The sequence below is a fragment of the Sarcophilus harrisii genome, chromosome 3 (assembly GCF_902635505.1).
Source record: "Sarcophilus harrisii chromosome 3, mSarHar1.11, whole genome shotgun sequence".
In the NCBI taxonomy this organism is placed as follows: domain Eukaryota; kingdom Metazoa; phylum Chordata; class Mammalia; order Dasyuromorphia; family Dasyuridae; genus Sarcophilus; species Sarcophilus harrisii.
Genome location: NC_045428.1, coordinates 203211740 through 203236583, shown reverse-complemented (window position 1 = coordinate 203236583; position 24844 = coordinate 203211740). Strand labels below are relative to the sequence as shown.

Genomic DNA, 24844 nt, shown 5'->3' with positions numbered 1-24844 from the left:
CAACTTCACAGGAGAGAATTGGCTACCTAATAAAGACAATAAAGCTAAGTGAATTGATCTGCTGCTCCTTTTTCAAAAATTAAAGATCAAGTTCTGAATCATCTTCCTGGATTATATTTTTAAAATCCACCAATACCAAACATCAAATAGGGAAAAAAATAATAGAAACTCCAAAGGTGAGACTTTAGAGTGTTTGAGAGAAGAAACAGAGAAAATAAATAAACTTAGCGAAAAAATGTGTTTGTTTTTAAGAAGGAATGATGTTGAAGCACAACTGGTACAAACTGCAAATAAGACAAGAAATTGCAACCAATCTAATCACCAGGAAAGTGTTTTAAAGGAAAGCTTCACATAAACCTGAGTGATTCAATGTAAGCACCAGACATTTGGACTCCAACAAAGGTGTTAAAAAAAAAAAATTCTTGTTAAAGTGGAAACAGCAGGAAAGAATTGCTTCCTTGTGTTCTCCGGATTTCGTGTTGCAATGCCTTCTTTCATGCCATTGCAACACTGCCCAGTGAAACACACTTCAGATGTTTGGACATCAAGATGAAAACATACATTTCCTTGGCCTACAAGTGAGCTTGCATTTCATTCTTTTAGCAACAAACGAATGGAGTGATTAATTTCTCATATGTAAAACTTCCCTGGGAAAAAAAAAAAGTGGGACTCAAAAGAAGTATACATCAACATGTAGTAATTACAGAGTATCTTTTATCAAGGGATCTCAAAACATTACTTTTGTTAAGAGCCTTTTAAATTGCCAATATGTCTACTGGGCATTCCAGACTAAGTGGACATACATTTTGATATTGCAACAGAAAAATGAGACTAGAAACAAACAACCATAAAATAAAAACATTACTCCCAATTTATGAGTATAGAATTGTTGTTGTTGTTTCTGTTTCAGAAACTTCTGAGTCTTTGTGATCCATTTAGGGTTTTCTTGGCAAAGATATCAGAGTGATTTGGCATTTCTTTTTCTATCTCATTTTATAGATAAATAAACTGAGGCAAACAGAATTAAATGACTTGCCCAAGGTCACACAGTAAGTATCTGAAACTGGATTTGAACTTAGCAAGATAAGTCTTCCTTACTCCAGGTCCTAATAGCCCATATGAGAATATTGATATTTTATCAAATTTATTTCTGGCTATCATAATCTGGTAGTACATATATACTAAATAATCACCACAAATATGTGTCTCACTCAAAACTTGCATAATTTATTTGAGGAATAAAACTTCAGTCAAGTATTAATGTAGACTACAATGATATAGATAGAAATAGGTTTTCTGTTGAAAATATTGCCACAATCTCAAAGTAGTTGAGATTTAGGCAGCACTCCCTCTTAACCTCTGGGTGCCTTGGTTTTTTTTAAGTGAGAATAATAATATAGCATATATTTCATAGAATTGTGAGGAGAGAATAAAATAATATTTGTAAAGCACTTAGGATAGTTGCTGACTAGTTGGTGCTTAGTAAATGTTTATTCCCATTTCTTCTCTTTCCTTCCTGCATTGCCTGACTTGAAAACATTAGCAGTCAATGACAATCACACCAGATGTGGCTGACAAGAGAACTACAATGGGGTTGGAGGGGGGGGACTATATTAAATGATCTGTTCCAGCTCTAAATCTATGATCCTATACAGATTTCTGCTAAATCATTTGTGGGCTTGAAGGTGTTAGCACTGTATTCCCCTGAGCTTCACATCTAGTTTACATTATTGAATATGTTTTCTACTAGGTGACAGAATCACAGGATTGAAACACAGTTTTTCTTTATCAATATCTATACATCCTGATGTTATGTGATGCTATTCATTCTCATCTTGAATTGCTGCTCAGACAATACAAAAATTCTTCTAATTTCCCTTCCTTTGTAAGATCATAAATATAAAGAGTCTTTTTGAAGGTAGCAAGCATCCTTTAAATACTTGATAAATTTTATCTGAAAATTAACTATGATAAACAATTCATATTCACTGAACTAAAAATGTATAGTTATGTGTTTGATGAACTAGAATCACAACATTCCAGAAGTAGACTTGTTCTACCTAGAATTTCTTTCTTGCCTAATTTACTAAATAATATTCTAGAGACGAAATAAAGGTACATGGCTTTCAAAATTGATGGACTTTTTTTTCTCTTCCTTGCATACTGGGAGACCTTATCTCAATAAAAGCTATTGATAGTAAGAAGGATATATTTTGCTGATGTTCTCTGGAGACTAACAAGACTCAACTCAGCACCAAAATGCATAGGATTCTTTTGACTCACCACAGTAACAATTACACTGCATGGTGCATGACTCCATAGCACAAATAGATTGTGAAACACACCATCCAATATTATATTTCTTCTTCTCAAAGGAAAACAGTTTCATTCTTGACTTCAAAGTCAAACACCAACTCCCCTAGCTTACAATACACTCAGACTATTTCTGATCATGAAAAAATGGAAAAACTAACCCCTGCCCCAACTCTTCGTTAACTATTATAAAGGGCATGCTTTTAAAATTCTTCTGTGATCATTGGAGCTGTGCACTCAATGACTGAAGTTTCCCCCCCTTTTTTTTAAGGCCCCAGAAAGAAAAAGTCATTCTTTTGTTCTAAATTGTTATTGTAAAGCATCAAATTCTGGTTTGACGACATGAAAGAAAAGAATGATGGGAACATTGGCAGCAGAAACGATGCCAGCATTTATATAGGAAAACAGGATATGGAGACTTGCATGGTAATGTGCATCTGTACAGAAAAGAGGCCATGATGCTTCTCTGGAGGCATTCAGGAAGAAGTATTTGAAACTAAATCATGATAGCCTTAATATATGTCGCACAGTTTTCTTGCCAGTAAAAAATCTTTCACTTGGGATAGTATTATTACATTATGCTCATTGGGGGAAAAAAAGCAGTTGTGTAACAAAATAATTATATAAATTAAACCAAAATCATACTAAATTACTCTAATTTCAATCTGAGATACTGTTTTAGGAAACTACCTTACCTTCTTTGTTTTCATTACTAGAGAAAGTAAGAGGATTTTTTTTTTTTTTACTAAGCACTTAGCAAACCTAAAACATTTTAATTCTTAAGAGTTTTTTGTTTTTAATGAGAACTGCCTCAAGAACTGTTGAAATATGTGATCCTTTTATAATCTAATTTATACAGTCAATGGGGACCTAACTATGCTAATTGAGACTGGTTTTGTCAAATTCTAGACAGTTATTAGTATACTGTGTATGTGTAAACACACATATATATACACATATACATGTATATATTTATTCATATTTAAGCACACATACATATATACACACTTACATAGTATGTGTATAAATATTTGTGTATATATGGACATTTATGAATATGCTAATACATATGCAATTAGTACAATGTTGTGTTCTATAAGGCATTATTTTGCTTATAGGAAATATAATTCATTTATTAAGGTGAAAATTGAAATTCTGAGTTCTCTTCTTATAACATTTTTTCTTTCATCTTAAATTATTCATTCAAATACCTCCTCATATTTTTGCCATATCGTTTCCTAGCCACACTTCATCTCTCCTCTCCTTTGATAATCTGTCATATCAATTTCAGTTTTCTATTGAGAATAGATTTCCATATTTTTCCAGGGCTTCATCATGGGAGAAGTAACCCTGAACTCTCAAAATATATTCCAACCAAGAACAATTTCCAGCAGGTCAGGTCCTACCAAACTGGAAAGGCTATGAGTGTGAGTATGCTCCCAACAACGTATTCTATGCCTGTTTTTGGAGGATTGGTCTATTTAAAGTTGGAAAGGCTTATAACAGGAAAGTTTCCCATGAGGTGTTTAATTGTTTTTATTTCCAGTAACTCATGAAGACTCTCTATTGAGGTGTAGAAAGGTCATTACCTGCTTTACAAGAAGCTGGGTTGTACAGTAGATAAAGAATTGTGCCTCGAGTCAGGAAGACTTCAATATAAATCTGGCCTCAAACACTTACTTTAAGCAAGTCTCTCCTCCCTTGCCTCAGTTTCCTCCATTGTAAAATAGGAATAATAATAGCATCTATTTCCTAAGACTGTTGTGGAAATGAAATGAGATATTTATAAAGTACACAGTTCCTGGCACATTAGCATTTTTAAAAAATCCTTCCTTTCCCTACATGGAAGTAATCACAAACTCTTGAAATACAGATTTTCTGCTTTCTTTTTTCTCTATTTACCATTGTTATTTTTTTTGTTCAGCTCCCTTCAGAAGGCCTCTGTTAATTTAACATTTCTTCCCATCTTCACATCTATCATTTTCTATTTCTTCTACTCATTTCTACTCTTTTCTACATTTCTACTCTTACTCTACAGAATTCTGGGATCATTCTTGCCTGTATGAAAAAGATTTTTGCTAGCTGCTTTTCCAATAGAAGTCATAAAATGTATTACTGCCACTTATTTCCTTCATTATCACAGACACAAAATTTATTAAATGTTAGAGAATAACCGCTCGAGTCTTTCAAGTTTCCTTCAAGTTCTACTAAAGTTGCTCCCTCTATAGAAAGGTTTTCCCACACAAGAAATTGAGTCTAGTGTCTTCCCTCTACAGATAATCTTCAATCTATACTGTGTATAGCTTGTAAAGACATTAGTTGTTTGCATGTTGTCTCCTTCATCAGACTGTAAGATCCTTGAGAGCAAGGATTTTTTTTGGGGGGGGGTATCCTCAGCACTTAGCACAATGCCTGCTACATAGTAGGTGCATAATCCTTATTGACTAGGTTGGAAGTAGCCAGGTTGGAGTCCATAAAACAGTAATGACAAAACTTTCCCTATTAGCTAAGAGGTAGAAATAATCAAAGAACAACAGAGTGCCCCCTGCTAGAGCCAATCATATAAACAGTATTTTGGAACTGGTGTCAGTCATTTAAGATATGGAACATAGATTCAATTGAGTCTTACCATTTATTGGCTTTACCATTTATTAGTCTTAAGGACTAATTTCTTTTGGAAGTTCTTTACATATTGCCATTCTTTTCTTAATGAAATGTTTTATTCTACAATGATTCTCTTGGAATTGAACTTGATGAAACTGATAACCCTCTTCCTTGTTGGCTTCACTTTTAAAGAAGTAGAAGTTTAGAAGGCACTTTTAAAATTCAACTTAAAACTTTGTTTCATATTTAATGCTTAAACAAAGAAAGTACCTTCTGTAAAATCTCACTGTGGTGAGATTTCATTTTAAGTTACAGTAAGAAAAAAGCTAAATAGATAGAGCACCGGCCTTGGAATCAGGAAGACCTAAGTTCAAATGTGGCCTCAGACAGGGTTAAGTGACCTGCCCAGAGTTATACTGCAACTGCCTCACCAAAAAAAATGTAATAAATAAAAAATAAAGATAAATGTAAAGTTTTAAAAAATAACATTAAGATACCACTCATATTTCTTCCACTGTCAAGAAAAAAAAAAGATGGCTTATTGGAGAATAGAGCACAGTTTACTTAAGATTTGAATTATTTTAGCAATGAAACTTGAAAGATACAATAAACACACCTAGAGAGAGAAAGAGAGAGAGAAGGAGGAAGAAAAGAAAGGGAGAAAGAAAGATTAAAACCGAGAGAAAAAGAGAATGAGTAAGAGAGAATCAGAGAAAGAAACAGAGTCAGGGAGAAAGAAGGGAGGAGGGACAGATAGTGTACTTAAAGTTTCCTGACTAACTATTTGATGCTAAGATGTTAACCAAGAATTTAAAATAATCACTTTTACATGTTAGGGTTAAAGGGAGAAGCATGACGGAAATGAATATAGACATTAGAACAGTCACAGATCTAGTTTAGAAAATCAGACCCACCTGGCTTCCATCCACCTGGCTCTCCCTTCACTGGAAGTAGAAATCTAAGGAAGGAAATTGGAGGAAGTGGAGCTACAGAGTATAGAGGAGATTTGGGGAGGGGAAGGCTGGGGTTCAAGTTACAATAACGTTAATCTACTTCTCATTTTGTGGGAGAGAGAAGATCTATTAAAAAAATGAAGTTTCCAATGCCTCACAGATCTTGCCATTGGTGTCTTGAAACGTTTTTATTTGCAAAAGAATGAAAACATAAAATATTGAATATAACTGGTTGGAGTCAAGTATAATAGAAAGATCACTGAATCTGGAGTACATAATATGTGTATGCACACATGAGTCTAATGAATATTCATAGATGTAAATGAATATTTGTTAGAATTTCTACATCAAAGATAAAGTTTCTTGCCAATTGTCATATTTATATATGAGCCAAAATTTCACCAAAGTAAAATAAGTACAAATCTTATTCTTTTGTAGTTGGTAAACATACAACTTTGATTCAAAGAATTGTGTACATCTGTGTGTTTGGACCCAGTATATCACATCTCCAGTATCATGCAGTCTGCTTCCTATCCAAGGTCAAAATATTCTAGGTTTACAAGGCTCTCCCTTCCAGAGAATTCAGAGAAGCAGATTTACAGTATCTGGTTGTTGATGTTGATAGTTTTAGAGACGGATGCTTTGCAGTAATTAAAATCCTAGTTATCACAATAATAAAAAGATAAAATATCTGTATGAAGTGTTCCAGAAAAAGTAGATTTTATAACTGAAAGTTATTAGGGAGGGAGGGAAACAGAATCTATTTACTTCTAATACTTAAAATGTTTAATACTGGAAGTGGTTTAATGCTAGGGGCAGTGAGTACATCCTTTATCAAAGATTACTTAAAATGGGGTTAAATTTACTTTTTTAATGAATAATAAAGACTCTTCAAAAAATATGAAAGCAAACAAACTGTGAGAGACATAAATCGACATCTAAATTAACCAACAGTTTTTGTTATTATTTTTTGCTTTTTAGTTTGTCTAGATCACTGATATCCTATCAAAAAATGGTTTTATCAACATGAACTGATTTAGAATAAGTTGATAATATTTTAGATTTTGGATACACAGGGTGATGGATAATAAAAATTATTTAAAGGTTCAAATCATATTTCATTGAATGCCTTTAAAATGTTCATTCCAATTTTTAAAAATTCTTTGAAAGTATTCCTTCTTAAAACAACAACAACAAAAAAACCTCCCATGAACTAGTCCTAATATTTAGTTTCACAAACTTAGTCTTTCCTTAGAATATGGATAGTGGTACAGCACACTCCTGAGGAATGAGGAGATGGGTGTTGAATTAGTGCTGGAATAGCGGGGCATTTACAGAGAGAGGCTTTGTTCTTTGACATAGTCAGCCAAAGTCCCCCCTCCCTCTTTGAAAATCAAGTGCTAAAACATCACCCATCCAAATACAAACCCTCCCTTTTTCTCTGTCCCCCACCCTGGCATATCAACATCCAGAAGTAATTCTCTGGATGGGTGATTTTTAATCATTATCCTGACTGGCAGCCCCAAGGATTAAACTATGGTCCTTTTGAGCAGTAGCTTTATACACATTAGCCCCCTGGGGTGCTGAACTCTAAAACCTCTTTCTTTCACTAGTTCTAGCCCATATCTTGCAAAGCCCTAGCTAGTCACTGTGGTATAGGGCTTTTCTTCCATGCTTGGTTACCAGAAATAATAAAAAAAAAAAGATCCTAAAACCCCAACCTCTACAACAATGGAATTAAGTATTGCAATGCATTTCAGACAGCATTCAGACAAATGGTCAGGCTCCAAGCTTTTTTTCCCCTCGTATTTGAGATTTCCCTATCATGAAAGCTTCACATTCTCATCCTATGAGCTTGGCAATGGCATGAGTGATAATTTGGCTGAATGAAAACAGAATGAGTTTTCTGTACCTCACTTCAAAACTGCTGAATGGAAATCAAGGGCAGCATCTTCTTAATCAAGCACAATTTCCTGCCTAGGGATTGCATAAATATAATATGCCATCTGGCCCCATTCTGCTGCTTTGGGATTTTCTTGCTTTGCTGATATCTTGAATAAAAACACTATAATTTCACTAGCAAATTATTTTTATCACACTGCTTATTTCCTCCTCTGTGATTCTCTGACAAACCATGTAGAATGCTTTGTTCAATCTTTAATGAGGAAAATACCATTCCTACCTTTCTTTTAAACATCATGGAAAGCCAAAACATTTAACATATGTTTTCCTCCCCTGTGTAATACTAAGTGACTCCTGGTTTTGTTGAAAGGGACTGATGGCATTGGACAGAACTAAGCTTAGAATAAACGGGACAACTGGGCTTCTTCATACATCTCTGCCAATACATTCTCTCTATTGTGATTAAAAACACTTTATTTAGTTTTGTAGTATTGCCATATAATAGGCTGATAGTATGGAATCTAAAAAAAATATTATCTGGGAGATAAAGTCGATATTGAAATTCATTTCCATTTTAACCAATCAGGATGTAAAAAATAGTAGAGCTTTAACAAACTAGAATGCCAAGAGAATAAGGAGTGTTGGTTAATTTAATTTTCTGGTTAATGGAGCATTCCAAGACACCCTTTGTGAGTTACCCTTTGTTAACACAATCTTCAAAATGTTCAAGTTCACTTTCTTGCATTAAGTAATATATACTGTCCATAATGTAAGAGTTCAGAAACTTGTAGTTTCTCAGAGTTATTTTAAATATTTCTTTTGCTTTGGGGGACAAACAATTAAACTAAAGTTATGCTATTTTCTATAAAAGATCTTAAAATATTTTTAATAAGTTACAAAAATAGAGCATGCAAATTTCTGATTGAGGGTTATGCTTAATAGAAGACAAAAAAGATTCTAAGATTATCTTAATTACTTTATCTATGATATCTAATAATTTAAAAAGACTCCAAATTCAAATTTTAGTTTAAAAACGGTTTAATACTACATTGGAATGACGATCTCATCAGTGTAGGTATTGTTTCCAACAAAGTACGTCATACATTTTATCATAGTGTATACATACATCACACCATTTCTGCCTTCCCCTTCTCTGTGATGCTTGTCCATATATTCATATAAATTTAGTATTAAGATTGTCATCCAATATATTAAGGATCTTCCTACAGTCTTCTGACATTGCACGGAGTAATTGGGCATCCAGTTAATCATCCTTTGCTCTTGTCCACCCCTTTCCCACCATGATGCATTTTTAGTGACATCATTTACACTATTTCTCTTAAACAGTTCCATATTTATACTCTACTAGAACCTGTTCACGTTTACCACAGGTTTTTCCATTTCCCTTTGAATGGTTTTCAACTTCAGTCCTTTGAAGATTGTAGCATTCCATGATTCATAACTAAAAAATATCAACAGAAGGATGTAGGTGTAAAAACAGTTTTTTGTTTTTATTTTGTTTTGTTTTTGGAGAAGCCTGTGGCCATTAAAAGCAGAGCATGATTTCACAAAGGCAGTCTAGACTTTTCATTTTTTCCGCCATTCACTATGGGTCTAGCTTATTTACCATTGGTAAAATGTGTTATATTTCTCAAAATATTTTTATATGGTATCAATAAATCATAATAAAATGAATTCAACACATGGAAACATCACATAGAAAGTTGTCACATTATTATTTTGCTTTGTGAAGGATACTGAAAATTTAACAAGAAACTGCTGTCTCACCTTTTCCATGATGCTTTTTTTTTGTGACACCTTTTGCCCTTGTTGATATCTCCTTAATTTCCAAAAGCATAACTGTATTATCTGTACCATCACACACTATATTCTTGGGTTGGCTTATACAGACCTGTTTCATATATGAACATAGCATCTTCCTAACTACATTATAATTTACTTAGAGTCATAGAACAAGAAGGAAAATTTGATGCATTAGTAGTTTCTTCCTCCTGAATGCAAGAGTCTCTCCCAGAACTTCCCTGATTTGAAGTCTAGAGATCTATTACATATTCTTTCTGAATTCTTTATAATATCTAACAGTGCTGGCCACATATTAAGCCTGATTAAATACTTGCTGAATTCAGTAGAATGAAGTTGAAATTATTTGAAGTTTAGCATTTCTCAAACTAATCTGTCCATAAAACAATTCTGGCCTTGAAATATACTGACATAACCTATATATGTTGTTATGGAAAAAAGGAAGATATTCTGAGAGTTGGAGGAGAAAATTAAGTCTTTTCATATAGAAAAAATGCCACATGTAATAAATATTTTGTAATAGAAGTTCAGAGTTAATGTTTTAGTGAAAAAAATATCTGAAGCAGAAAATTTATTCAGAGAATCCCCTATACAAATCATTTACAACACCAAGGTTCCATGGAACAAAATGAATAAACTTTGTTTTGACCATAGATCATGGAATGGGTATACAAACTATTTGTTTTAAAGATAAGAAAAAATGAGGGTAAGTAGGTGAATTGTCCAAAGTCATAGAGCGAGTCAGTGGTAGAACCAAGTCTTCTAACTTTTAGCGCAGACCCAATACAACATATAGAATATATATGTATGTATCCTATAGAGAGCTCTTGATAACAGAATTGAAGATGCCAACTTTGGTATTGTCATTGATTGTCTATATATATTGAAAAATGTACCAATATTGGAGATAGAAGATTTTAAAAAATACATCCTTTGCACTCAGGCAGCTAACATTCTAATGGGAAAAATAATATTCAAATAATTATGCATATCAATGCAAATAATATGTGCATGTACAGTGAGAATGAAAAGTCAGAGGGGAAAGTACTAGCAGTTGGGATGGTGGGAAAAGGAACACACTGGGAAAGGACTGCAGAAGATTTAAGGCAAAGGTAGAGGTGAGAATGGAGAGTATTATAGGAATGGGGGAAAGCCGGTAAAGAGGGCATTTCATTGGAATTGCCTTGTGTGAAAAACAGTAAGAAGACTGATGGCACTGAAACAGAGTGTGGAGAAGGAGGAACGTGTAATAAGACTGGAAAGGTAGGAGAAGCCAGATTGCAAAAGACTTTAAATGTTCAACAGATGTTTTTATATTTGATACCAGACATAATAGGGAGTTACTGGAGTTTAATGAGTAAGGCTAATCAGATTTGCACTTTAGTACCTTCAATTTAAGGAGATCATTTTGACAACTGAGTAGGAGGATAGACTAGAATGGAGGGTAGGAGGTGGGGAGAACCTAGGGAAGACTAATTGGAAAATTAGGATCTTGTGCCCTTTTAATATTTTTATTGCCAAAGTAAAATGCTTCATCATCTTAAGTAGTATGTTATACATTAATTAAGACTACTAGTGGCTGATAGTAAGTTAAAAAAAACAAATTTTTCACAGCAATACTTGACTTTTTAAATCATTCAACTAGTCAATTAACACTTTCATGTACTTATGATCAAGTAAAACAATGATATAAGTATAAAAGGGACACTGATTCATTAATTTGGTCATTAATTCCTTTATTAGTTAGGAGTTATTGTTATATCTTTAGATGGCAGACATTGAAGAAATAGTAAACTGTATAATTTGAATAGATGACTTTTCATGGCTTGAAAAAATGACCACAAGTTAATAGTATTGGAAATCTCTGAGATTTTATAAAGAGTACTTAAGATAGCTAATGATTCAATAGTTGAGACACAGAATGACATATAGATGGCATATATTGATAATTTAGCTTTGTATATACTTCATCAGAAAGGAATCTAAAAAAAACCCAACATGGTATATGGAAGGTTAGAAAACCTCTCCCCACCCCTTTTTTTATTTTTTTGGCTTTGGTTCTACTTCAACTAATTTTTTTAAATACCAAAAGAAATAGAAAAATGGTAAAGCACTAACCATAAGTCATTTCCTCATCAGAGGTTGTTGGGAAATTTTACAGGCTATAATACTCCCTTTTCTCCCCTAAGATAACTGACATCTGGATAGTATTGACAGGGTGAGTATTTTAAGAGAGTGAAAGAGAGTGAGAGAGAGTGAGAGTGAGAGACACACACAAAAAAATTTCTTTAAAAAAAAAATGACAACTGTATCACTGGCTCACTTCCACCAACTTGGTCACTAGTATCTCCTATAGCAATATTTTTAAAAAGACCTCATTTGTCATCAGTCCTTTCTACTCAAATAAACAATGATCTGTAATCTACCTAGCTAGTAGTCACAGGAGAAAAAAATATTCACCCACAATTGACGTTTGCTTTAATAAATATAAATATAAATTTTTTTAAATAGCATTCTCAACCCATTTCATATCAATGAAACATTAAGTTCCATTTTTCTTCTTACTTGATTTGAACCTACACAAACACACACACACACACACACACACACACACACACGAGTATCCTTTATGTGTATGTGAGTTTATACATAGAAATCTTGTGTTTGAAATGGAAATAGCATGTCTCATAGTGGCTACAAAATATCAGGTGTAAGAAGCCATTAAAAGCACAACTGTAATTACCTATAGGAAATATTTTATTGATTTAAAGTATCTTACTTAAAAGATGTCAGTGAAGTCGTTTCTTGATTTTCGGATTCAACAAACACTTAAGTGCCTACTATGTGCCAACACAGTGCTAGGGTCTAGAGATATAAAGGCCAAAACAAATCAACAAAAACCTGTACTATTGTCAAGAAACCTACATTATACTTAGGTGAGACAATATATTAAGAGTAAGTAAATATAAAATTAGGAGTTAGGATAGTGAGGAAAGGACATCATTCACTGGGAGGAAAAGATAGCAGAATCATGAAAGTTTGGGGTCAAATTGAGCTGAGTTTTTAAAGGAGCTAGAGATGCCAAGGGGTGAAGCTATGGATGGGGAGAATTCCAGGCTCATACAATAACTTGTATAAGGAAAAAGACATGGGAGATGAGAAAAAAATGAAATAATGTGAACAGGTAAGATTCCAATTGTGAAAGGCATTAAATGTCAAAAAATTGACATTTCTTTCTGAAGGATGAGAATCACTGAACTGAAGGAAAAAACAAACCAGGATTAAATATGCCCAAGAATAAAGATTTTGTTACAAAAGAGAAGGAAAGCCATTTATTATAATACCCCACCCTTTTTTGGAAGATAATTAGTTACATCTTTTGGGTAGTTATTAGGTATCAAACATTATACTGAAGACTATTAACTGGAGGACCACTAGGGATTGAAGGGAAAGCTTTGAATGTTTCTTAGAAGCCTTTCTTTGACCATACCTGAATAATATGATCGCGCTGTTCATATATGATAAAAAGAAAATTAAACAAGAATGAATAATAATTTGTAGTTGAGAGTTACACAGCTATCACTTAATCTCTTCAACCTTTCTATAAATGTTGTCTCCCTTAATTAGTATGCAAGCTTCTTGAAAGCAGAGACTGTCTTACTTTTCTATTTGTAGCCTCAGTGCTTAATAATTGGTTTTTCATTTCATTCGTTCATTTGTCCAATAATTTGTCAAATATTTATAGGCACTGTGGGAAATACAAAGAATAGGATATAGGCCAACTTTGTGAAACTCAGCAATTGACATGTATGTGTGTATGTGCGTGTGGGTATACATATACATATACAATTTCCCTTGTTTTTAATTGTAAAAGCTATACTTTGTAATAGAGATCTTTACAATCATGGATCTCCAAAGATATTTAAGAGTTACTTGCCATTGAGGAAATCTTTTCTATTTCACAACCAAATAAACTGTGATCAAATGAATATATATAGCGCTTTGTTCTATATAAATATTATTCAAAATAAATAAGCAAACAAACAAGCAAACAAAGAACAACAAAACCCCCCAAACTAAACAAAACTTAAAAAAAAAAAAAACTAGCAGAGTTCAAGGAGAACAGAAAATGGATTAATCTTTTGTCTTCATCTTTTTGCTAAACTTTTAAATAATATCTTTCTATCATTTTTTTATTTGCCCTAGTCTCCAGAGACTAATGCCATGATTTTTTGCATGATTGGGGACAGGGGGATAGGGAGGACTCTCAAAGCCCACTCAGAAGAGACGAAAGCAGGTTTTAAAAAGTTCCTATAGAGGTAGGTTTATTCCTTGAGCTCCAGTCCCTGCACCCTGCTGCCCTCTGGTGGAGTGGGAAACCGCTGTAGGTGACTTCCTAAAATAAAATTTGTGGTTTCCATTAGCCAAAGGTTGACTTTAGACTTATCTGTACTAGATAATCTGACATTCTAGCCTTTGTTCCTCTCTAATCTGAGAGACCTCCTTAAACTCTTCACTAGACTTGATCAAGTTTATCTTCCTTGATCATGGTTTTGACAACTTTCCTTTTCATAGAGATTACCATCACTATCTAAACTCCATCCTTAAATCCTTATAAATATTCATCTACATCTTTCTTTTAACCAGGGTGAAATGTTCTTATATCTTTGCTTTTTAAAGTTTATCATCTATTCCTTTGCTAAAATTTTTTCTCAATGTTAGTTAAATAATGTGCTATAATGGAAAAAAAATATTAGAATTGGTGTCATGAAAGAGTTGTGTTCAAATCTCTATTCCAACATTTAGTCAACTCATTTAATCTCTCAGTCTTGGCAGCCTCATTTGTACAACTGAAATGATAACAATACCTGGACTAGATACTTCTCAAGGTAATTAAAAGAAAAATACTTCTTAAACAAGGCTTTAAATAAATGCTTTAAAATTTTTAAAAATGCTTTACTATTATGAATAAGACTTTAACATGTAGAACCTTTTTCTTTCCTCAATGCTTTAGGTTCACCAAAGGCAACATAAGAATACTAAAAGATTTATGAGAATGTAAGTAATAACTAAATGTCAAAGAAGTTGCTTAAAATAGATTATATAATGATAGCTCACAATAAGCATATAAATTATATAGAAGGTAACAGGCTTCTTTGATAGAAAGTTCCCTCATCTGGAAGTTTCATATAGTAGTAAAATCACAGGTCAAATTCCAAACCAGACTCTCTTATATTTATATAACTCTTTAAGGTTTACAAAACCATTTACTCACAACATCTCTGTAACAACAAAGCATAGAAATATTATCTCCATTTTACAAATGAGGAATTGAGGTAAAGAGACTTGCTCATAGTCACATAGTTAAGAAGAGATAGGGATAAGATTCAAATCCAAATCTGACTGTGGATCTAATAGTCTTTCCATGTCTTGTTACATAGTAAGTTTTTTTTAAGTAATATATTTTATTTTTTAATTTATGGAATAAAACAAACATTTCCATAACATTGTATAATTTAAAAAAAGATGATTGTACATGAAACTGCAAAGCAAATCTATTACTTACAACTTGTTATTCCTTTTAAATATATAATAAAGTTAAATATGGAATAAAATTTTTCTTTTTCTTCTCCTCCTTCCTCACCCTAGAGATGGCTACATTAGACACAAATAGGTTTTATATATATACATATATATATATATTAATTTGTACACTTAAAATAGTCACTCAAGACCTACTCTAAGTCACTGTCACTTAGACATAGTGACTTGAACTTATTCTTAAAACAATATTGCTGTTACTGCATAAGCTCTTCCTATACTGTAAGTTTTTAATAAATGTTTGATCTCTGGGACTATTGATGAGAAGAACTAGGCTATTAAGTTTTAAACTTCCTTATCTTCATTTGGCCTTTCCCCACTTTTCCCTACTACTGCCGTTGTTATTTTACTTACCAAATTGGAATTTCCAAGACCAGAGGAACTAAGTCACTTGGCTAAGAAAGATTATCTACATATATGTGTGTGTTTAGAGAGACAGAGACAGAGACAGAGACAGAGACAGAGACAGAGAGAGACAGAGAGAGAGAGAGAGAGAGAGAGAGAGAGAGAGTGTGTATGTATTTATATTCCAGTATCTCTATATCCTGGTCTTTGCACAGAGTGAAAATGTAACATCTCCCTCTCTGTTTCTTGCTCAGAGCACTTTAATCAGCCGGAAAAAAGCCAATCAATGGACTGTTTATTGTTCCATCCATCATTCCACTGATTTTCAGACTGAGACAACTCTTCTCAGGCCACTATTCATTATCTAGTATGTGTTATCTCCGCCATTAGAACATAAACACTTTGAGGCAGGAATTATTTCCACTTTTTTTGTTATATCTCTAGGACATGTTTGATATATAGTAAGCACTTAATGCTTTTTTATTGACTGCTGATTACTTACACAAACCATATATAGAGATATCTTTGTACAATATCAGTAAGTCTGGATCTTTACTGAAAACTACTAATGACAAAGTTCTGAGCTGACAGTGGGCAAGATAATGTTGTAGAATTTATTTTATGAATAATAATAATAATAATGTCACTTTTAGAACTTAGGAGGAATATCAATAGTTATATAACATGTTTAAAGTAGCTTAAATATAATAGATATTTCTGGATATAGATTTATAAAGCAGAAATAAAATCATACAAAAATATAGTAGAAGAGAAGGTACTTTGTCTTTGAATCCAAAGTGCCTAGCATTTTTATCCCATCTGTTTCTTTGGGTGATTCTTCACACAGCAATCTTTTTAGCTTGATGTTACTCAGTTTGTACTGTATTTTTTTGCACATATTGACCATAAGATCATAGCTTTGGAAAGGAAAGAGTTCTTAGAGATTATCTATCTAGTGTCTAACCCCTTTGTTTATAGGATGGCATGACACTCTATGGACAGCTAGGTTGAATAGTGAAAAAAGTACCAGGCTCTTCTTGAGGTCAAATTCCACCTCATATTCCTATTAGCTGTGTGATCCTGGGCAAATCATTTAATCCTGTTTGCCTCAGTTTCCTCATCTGTCAAATGAACTGTGGAAGGAAATGGCAAACTACTCCAATATCTTTGCCAAGAAAATCTCAAAAAGGGTCATAAAGAGATAAACAACTAAAAAAAAATGAAACAAAATATGACACTATACAAAATGAGTCCTGGCATATAGTAAGCACTTAAATACTTGTTGAATGAATGCTAGAATTGAAAGGAACTAAATCATCTAGTTCAAGTCCATATCACATAAAGGAGGTAGTTGGCACCTAAAGATTTTAAGCATCTTGCCTGAGGTCGTTTGCCTTGTTCTAATTTTTAAATTAAAATTTACTCATCTCAATATATTATTTACCACAATTCATCTTAATCTGTCATCCCAGGTTAACCTGATGTACAGACTTTAAAATTTCTGAAGAAAAGTATACATTACAAATGATTCCACAGCAGAGCAAAAGAGCCCCTTTAGGGGCAAAGGGGGCTTTCTGACTTGTTTTTCTCACATTGACATTTTGTTCACTTAAAAATAAGGCAAAAAATTTAACAATGTTAAATGCTAAAGTATTTCAGAGATTTTTCTTCCCCTCCCTCATTGTTCATTAAAAAAGAAGCATTTCCACTTTTCTTGTGGCTGAGCCATGTACAAGTCATTCTGCTCATGAAAACTATTCTTTCATGGATCATAACATCAATTTCTTTGACTTACAAATTTAAAAATTCAAATTGCTAAAGAGATTTTCTATTTCAAGACATTTTCCATTAAAATAAATACCCCTGTGGCCACTCTTTAGTCAAATTAAATATAATCTTTCTGAAATCACATAAAATGTTTATGAATGTATATGTAAAAATGTACAAGTATAGAACACACACATTTGCATATACACACATTACATCTATTTGCCTTACTGAAGCATTTAATTATTAAATTTCAACAGATGAGGGCAAATCAGAATTCCCATGACTTTAAAATTCATAGATTTAGGAGTCTTTTGAAGAACAAAGTTCAGGAATTCCAACAGTGTCTCTAAATCTAGATAAAAAAACCCAAACTTCCAAAACAAAGTAGAATTCTTGTGCTCTAAATACTTTTCATAAAGGATACTCAGTTTATGTAATTGACTGTAAAGTTGAGTTTCAGACAAGATAATCCATAAATATCCATGAAAAAAAATTTCCACTCTGTCCACAATGCTGTGTTTGTCTTAGGAATAGAATTTACTTCACTGGCTATCTTTACAACATCCTATGTGATGATGGGGTTGAGAATCTTCATGTTAGCAATTTAAGACAACAGAAATACAATAAAAGAGTGGTGGAAAGACATGTCTGCAAACTCTTGCAAGAATTTACCCATTAGTCCAATGAAGACCTCATTCTGTAAAATGGTATTATTATTGGGCAGCCAGGGCTTAAACCAAGATTAACTTCAAATTCCTCTTTGACTTTACAACGTGACCTGCATATCCTGTAGGAAGCTTTTTGTGATTGAACCCATCTGCTTTCTCTTTGAATGATTCTCCACTTGGTACCTTTTTACATTGTTGTTATTCACTTTGGACTACATTAATATGCAATTGTTGATCAGAGGTTTAGAGTTATAAGAGAACTTAGAAGTCATTTAGACCAAACCCCATATTTATTCTATAACATAATAGCACTTTATATCCTGTTGATGGCTGTATGTGTTTTTTCTCTCCAAGAAGATTATAACAATATTGTCTTAGTTACAAAGCACTGTAAATAACCTTACTTGATTTTCATAACAATCACTTGCTGTCCCAGGTAGTACAGGTATCATTATTCCCTTTTTACAGATGAAAAAAATGATATTTTAAAATTTAGTATGCTGTAGTTTTAAGAGTTTTAAATCTGGAATCAGGTTTAAATTTTGACTCTAATGTTTACTGGTTATGTGATCCTGGGTAAATCAATTCCACTTTGAATCTCAGTTTCTTCATCTTTAAATGGGGAAAATATAGCCATCACTTATCTAAAGTCACTGTGAGAAAAGCACTTTGGAAACCTTAAAGCAATACATAAATATTAGCTGTTATTATATGACTTCACTAAATTCCTTGAAGAAAGGAATTTTGTGGTTAGTTCACTGTATATTGTATGCATAAATTTGTGTGTATTCATGTCATGTGTATGTATATTATTTTCTTTGTAATCTTCTATCTCATGTAGTCTTCTACCTTTTAGGTCATGGGACCTAAAAGTCCCATGCTGGTAAATGTTTAGGAAGAAGCAACAGTGAAGAGGCTTCTATATTGACTATAAGTGAAGAAATCAATATAGGTATCCAGGTAGGACATTTTCATGACTGAAGACAATAGATATATAAACACATCTATGTTTGAGTATATATCAATTATGAACATCTCCAGTGATCTAAACTGTTAGAACTGAATTGATTTTAAAGGCTAAAGAAAAGTACAGTTGCTTTTCATCAGCTCCATTAAAAATACAAAACAAACAACAATAACAAAACCAAATCCACAAGACCAGCTTTCTATCTCATGGATAAATTTGTCCCTACTATGGCTGAGTTTTAGATGCTTCCCTACTATGACTTCACAACTTGGTGAATGGATTGAACATAATGCTTAGAGTCAGGAAGACACATTTTCTTAAGTTCAAATATAGTCTCAGACACTGAGTTGTGTGATACTGTGACCCTGTTTGCCTCAGTTTCCTCATCTGTCAAATGAGCTGCAGAAGGAAATGGCAAACCACTCTAGTGTCTTTGCCAAGAAAACCACAAATGGAGTCATGAAGAGTCAGGCATGTCTTAATGACTAAACAAACTGAACATATAGTTTATAATTATATATACATATATATATATATATATATATATGCTCCTTTCTTGAATTCAATGATTAACTGATGTTTGCCATTTTAGTAGTCAAATGTTTTTATTTTCACTACTTTATTATCTTTATCCTTAGTTATATTTGGATCAAAGATAACATTTTTAGTTATTAGAATTTTTAGAAGAAAAATAAGATCATAGTGAGAAATGGTTATTTTTTATCTGAATCCTTACCATTAATTACATAAATTAATTTTGACATTAGAGTTATGCTTTATGAGAAAATCTGTTTTTCAAATTTTAAGACAGAATACATTTTTACTTATAAGTTGATTTGTAAAATCTAAGTATTTTAATTGCAGTAATACTACATTATCTCAAACTAACTAATTTAAATGTAAAAGAAATCTGTTCTTGAAATTTCTTGAATTTTTTTTCTTGAAATTAAATTTTCTTCTTTAGTTAAAAGTTTCAAAAATATTCTAACAGATTAAATAATACATGTAATAAGTCTTCTTTCAATTATCATTATAAAACAGCCCATCCTTGAGGGAAGAGAGTAGGAAGGCATTAGTCACAAATTATTGTCTATATTTTCAGTACCTAAGACTTTAACTAGTACAAAGTAAATGCTCAATAACCTGTTGACTGAGAATAGACATAAATGCATGCATGCATACAACAAAAACTGGATTTGTCCAAAAACCTACTGGAAACAATTTACAACTTTAGGAAAGTTGCTGGATATAAAATAAACCCATATAAATCGCTAGCATTTCTATATATTGCTGACGAAGTCCATCAGGAAGAGATAGAAAGAGAAATTCCATTTAAAATTACTCTAGACAAAATAAAATATTTGGGGTCTACCTACCAAGACAAACTCAAGAACTATATGAACATCATTACAAAACATTTCTCACACAAATAAAATCAGATCTAAACAATTGGGAAAATATCAATTGTTTGGGGCTATGTTGAGCTAATATAATAAAAATGACAATTCTGCCTAAATTGGTCTACTTGTTCAGTGCCATTCCAATCAAACTGCAAAACATTAATTTACAGAACTGGAAATAATAACAAAATTCATCTGGAAAAACAAAATGTCAAGAATATCAAGGGAATTAATTAAAAAAATACAAAGGATGGTGGTTTAGCAGTACCAAACCTAAAACTATATTACAAAATGGCAGTAATCAAAATCATTTGGTACTAGCTAAGAAATAGAGTGCAATAGATTAGATACACACAACACAATAATCAAGGCCTATAGCAATCTAGTATTTAATAAAGCCCCAAACTCCAGCTTCTGGAATAAGAATTCACTATTTGACAAAAGTTGCTGAGAAAACTGGAAAATAATGTCAGAAAAAAAATCAGCATAGACTTACACCTCACTTCCCATACTAAAATAAGGTCAAAATAGATACATGATTTGAGCATAAAGGATGATACCATAAACAAATTAGGAGAACAAAGGATTATTAATCTATCAGATCTTTGGAGAAGGGATGAATTTAAGACCAAAGAAGAACTAGAGAACATTATGAAAGGCAAAATGGACAACTGATTACCTTAAATTAAAAAGGTTTTGCACAAACAAAACAAAACAAAACAAACCAGATTAAAAAGAAAGTACAAAGCTGGGAAAAAATCTTGACAGCCATTATTTCTGATAAAAGTCTCATTTCTAAAATATATAAAGAACTGGTCAAATTTATAAGAATTGATAAATGGTCAAGGGATATGAATAGATAATTTTTAGATGATGAAATTATAGCCATTTATAGTTATATGAAAAAATGCTCTAAATCACTATTGTTGAGAGAAATACAAAAACAATTCTGAGGTATCACCTCACACTTCTCAGATTGGTTAAATTGACAGGAAAAGGTAATGATAAATGTTGGAGGTTGTTAATGGAATAGAACTCTGAACTTGAAATAAAGATTCTTACAAGGTGTTAATTCCATGGAATTGTTGAGACAATGGTTATCTAGTTTAGCATGGTGATTAACAGTTCTCTAAATTCAGTATGATTGATTTAATCTTATAATAAATAATGGTTTCCTAGTGATATAATGATTGATTTTACTCAGTGTAGCGCATATAAGCTGAAACAAACTCAGTCAAGGGAGACAGAGATAGATTCATTCCATCGTCCACCTTTGTGGTGGCTGGAGGCTGAAGCACAAACCCTTGGACTCAGACTCACTTCATCTCACACCAACGTGGTGGCCTGTCCTCCTGCATTTTCTCCACTGAAACCAAGTCCCCTCTGAAGGCCATAAGAAAGCTAGCTGAGCACCAAGTGAAGGAAACAAAGAAAAATTTGGACTTTGGACTTTAACCCCTGGCTAATCTCATGGTGATTACTCTCCAGAAAAACAAGAACTTTAAAAGTAGGGATGTAGGAAAACTGGTACACTAATGCATTGTTGGTGGAGTTGGCAAAGGATCCAACCATTTTGGAGAGCAATTTGGAACTATGTCCCAAGAACTATAAAATTGTGCTTACCCTTTGACATAGCAGGGCCATTACTGGGTCTGGATCCCAAAGAAATCATAAAGGAGGGGAAAGGACCCACATGTGCAAAAATGTTTGTAGCAGTTCTCTTTGTGATAGCAAATAATTGGAAAAGGAGTGGATGCCCATCAATTGGGGAATGGCTGAACAAGCTGTGATACATGAAGGTAATGGAATATTATTATTCTGTTAAAAAAAAAAGACGACCAAGCTGATTGTAGAAAGGCCTGGGAAAAGTTACACAAACTGATGCTGAGCAAACCAAGCAGAATTAGGAATATGTTATACATAATAACAGCAAGAATATGCAATGATCAACTATGAAAGGCTTGGTTCTTTCTCAGCAGTTCAGTGATTTGGACAGAAAATGCTATCTGCATCCAGAAAAAGATCTAAGGAGACTAAATGTAAATCAATGCATGCTATGTTCACTTTTTGGTTGTTTTTTTTTTTCCCTCTCCCATAGTTTCTCCCTTTTGCTCTGATTTTTCTCTCCCAACATGATTCATAAAGCAATGTGTATTAAAAATAAACAAACTTATTACAATAAAAAAGTTGATTTGTTTGCCATAATTTCAAGTACCTTTCATATCCCTCATACAAATAATAAAGAACTTTCTTAAAGAGAATAAGCAAAGAGCTGTAGGTCATTGCCATGATCATTACTCTTTTCCCACAATTTTCTAATTATTCAATCCAATGTTAAATATTTTATTGGGCAATATTAAAAATCAGAAGAGCTGTGTTTTAAGGTTGGCTTCTGCAGTAAGTTGTTATATGACTCCAGCAAATAATTAGCATCTTTTCCCTCAGATACACTCCATCTGAAAAAGATGGGCAATAATGCCACCAAATGTTCACAAGACTGTTAGAAATGGGAGCATGTATGAAACAATAGCATGTGATAATTCATATAAATATTAACTCATATTGATTCCTAAAAGAAGAGATGAATAATTATTATTAACAGCAATAATAATAACAGCAATAGTAGCTAGATTGGTAAGAATAGCTATTGGTCATATAATACAGGCAGTAGATGGAGACTAGCCCTTGAAACCAGCCAGACCTGGATTTAAGCCTTACTTCTGAAGTATAATAGCTGTATGACCCTGGGGAAAATTACTTAATATCTCAGTTTTCTAATAACTAAGAGTATAAATTGCAGAGAAAGTGACTTGTATTGGTAGATAGGCGTTTCCTTTATCTTGGGGATCCTAGGATTAATGAAATCGGAGGCTTGTTCCTCTCCCTATTTTATTTATAAAATGTTTTAGAATTGACAAAAGTGTTTTACACATACTTTATCTCATTTGATCCTCACTATCTTATGAAGTAGTTGCTATTATTACCCCAATTTTATAGAAAACAAAACAGAAAGTGAAGCTTGCCTAAAGCAATTGTTGTTTGTCCTACAGAGAGGAGATGTCTTGATACTCAAGTAAATTGGATTTAAGTGAGGACTGTATAATATCACCTGCCTCACTTTCTCCACCAGAGCCATCTTTGATACCAAATAAAAATTAGGATGACTGGAGATAGCCCAGCCGAAGCAGTGCCTTTTTAAACTAAGATTTTTAACAATTTACCATTTGACTGAGGCAATGCTCAATCAGTGATGAAGGCTAGGCAAGAATTGAGGCAAAGGCCTAGTTTAAAAAAAAAAAAATCTATCTGGAGAAGACCCTCAGGGTTTCTGGCCAAAACAGAAACAATTGCTATTTACATTCACTCTGTGTCAATCAGTCCCCAAACAATGACCAGTTGGGGCTTGCCTAGAGACCTATTTGAGAGGCAGAGTGATTTGGGCTTAAGGTAAGGTCCTTAAGAAATCTAAATTAAGATCTTCCTAACTTTAGCACTCAATCCACTATACTACCTAGCAATTAGGTAACATAGTCCAAATAGAATATTTGTGTTCACTTTATACATTCTTTAAAAAAAAAATAATAATACTTCTTATTGCTTGTTATATACATTGTGGTTTTTCTCTAGCCCACAATGATTGTAATGTTTGTAATTTAGTTGTATGAGTATTTTGGCAAATCATATGAAGAAGCTCTCAATACCAGGTCTATAATACCCTCAGGATACAGAACAAAACTAGAATTCTTCATGACACACCTTTTATTAGAAATAGCGCTACCTCCAAGGCATCTTATAAATCTATATTGCAAAGTAAGGAATGTTCTCTTGTTTGGTTGGCTTAACATTCCCTAGAGCTTAGCAATACAACTTTATGATATAGTTTACAGGCAGCAACAGAACACGAATGATATTGAATTTATGACAAATTCCATCAAAGATTAAGGCATACTTTGCCAACTTAGATTTCATTTCTAAATGTATGAGAGGATGAAAATAACAAAAAAAAATATTAAGAAAAGTAATTACCATACAAATGTAATTTGAGTCATGTAATTGTTGCAGATCATTAATTTTATGGGACCCAAATAAATCACTAATCTCTCTGTAAAAATTAGAGATGATCAGAGAAGATATGATTATATTCCAAATTAAAACATAAATTTCTTTTTTTTTTTCCATTCTTCAAGACATGAATTGATAGGAAGGAGACATTATTCTTGTCCTGGAAGAAAAAGGAGAATTCTGCCAGTTATAGATTATTGAGCTTGATAGAAATTCTTGGAACAGTGTGAGAACAAATTATTAAACAGTCTGTAAACACTTGGCTTCATGAATTGTTCTCAGCAGACCTAAGGTAACTCATGCAAAGCAATCTCATTTCCTTGTTGGCAGGGTTACTTAACTGGGGAACGACAATGGCCATAGTATGACTGAATTTCAGCAAGGCATTTGCTGCTTTGTGATATCTTTGTGGACTGGAATGATGACATGGTTAGGTGA

The 24844-nt window shown here is 32.9% G+C and overlaps 1 protein-coding gene across 1 annotated transcript in view; it reads right to left on the bottom strand.

Moving 5' to 3' along the window:
- The window catches only part of MID1 (midline 1), a 193087-nt gene that overhangs the window by 153454 nt on the left and 14789 nt on the right, over positions 1 to 24844 (bottom strand). The gene's annotated exons all lie outside the window — the stretch shown is intronic.